Source organism: Merops nubicus, unplaced genomic scaffold, assembly GCF_000691845.1.
Source record: "Merops nubicus isolate BGI_N331 unplaced genomic scaffold, ASM69184v1 scaffold16403, whole genome shotgun sequence".
Taxonomy (NCBI): domain Eukaryota; kingdom Metazoa; phylum Chordata; class Aves; order Coraciiformes; family Meropidae; genus Merops; species Merops nubicus.
In genome coordinates this window covers 5,807-6,906 of record NW_008597039.1, presented here as the reverse complement: position 1 = coordinate 6,906, position 1,100 = coordinate 5,807, and positions in this window count along the sequence as shown.

Below are 1,100 nucleotides of genomic sequence, written 5' to 3'. Positions count from 1 at the left end.
GGCACCTGGTGGTGATCTCCTCATCAGTTCCCACCCCAGGCTGGCCAGACCCTGGGTGAAAACCCATCAGGAGGGGCTTTCTTGCCTGGTTGTGGCCACATCCCTGTGCCAACCCTCACTCAGGGCTGGGGGTTCAACCCCAGCACTCCAGCTGGACACTGTCCTGTTCAGCCTCACACAGCTCAATCCCTGCAGCCACCTTTCTTCTTCTAAAGCCTGTGTGGGCAGGAGAGACCCCTCTACATTGCAGCCCCTCAGCACGTGCTTGTTCCATGTCTCCTCAGGTCATGGGAGGACCGTTGCCCACTCAGGGACATGCTTGCTACCTGACTTAGTCAAGTGGTGGTTGGCAATCACTAGCTGTAGATCTGCTAGATCTGGGGCCAGAAATCAGGGCCCACCTCCAATCAGGGCCCACCTCCAATCAGGGCCATGTTTTCTACTAGCAACCAGCTCTCCTAGGAGACCCAATTCCTCCCTTCACGTGAGCACAGAGATAACCACATGGTCCCCATGACCCCTGCTCCTCCTCACCACAGCCACATGTGCCACCTCATCTCCTGTTGGATGTCAAGTCCCTCTGGGCTTAGCTGGTGGTCCAAGCACATTTGACCCAGCAAATGGAAGGTGGATGGGATGAGTCTCCTCTGATCAAAGCCTCTACAAGAGAGAAGGGTTGCAGTGGGCTCAGAGCTGCTGTCTGCTGCAGGTTGCCACTGCTGTCACCAGAGGAAAGCCTCCCACAGCAATCAGAGGTGGCCAGGGGTCTCCAAGGCTCAGACCAAGTCCCCAGAAAACTCTCCTTGACTCCCCTGTGCATAAGTAGATCAGAAAATGGCAACGACCAACCAGGGTGAACAAACAAAACCCAGCAATGAGGGGAGTAAACACACAAGTGAGAAGGAAATGCCATGCTTGAGATCCAGGCTGGAAACGTGCAACCCAAAATGGCAGGAGGGAAATAATCTGACCTTCAAATACTCGGTGGGACCTGACCTGCATAAAGCACTGCTGGCTTTTCACACCCTCACCCCAAACAAGTTTCTCCTCCTGCTCAGGTGGCACCTCCTGGGTTCCAGTTGGTGCCCGTTGCCCCTTGT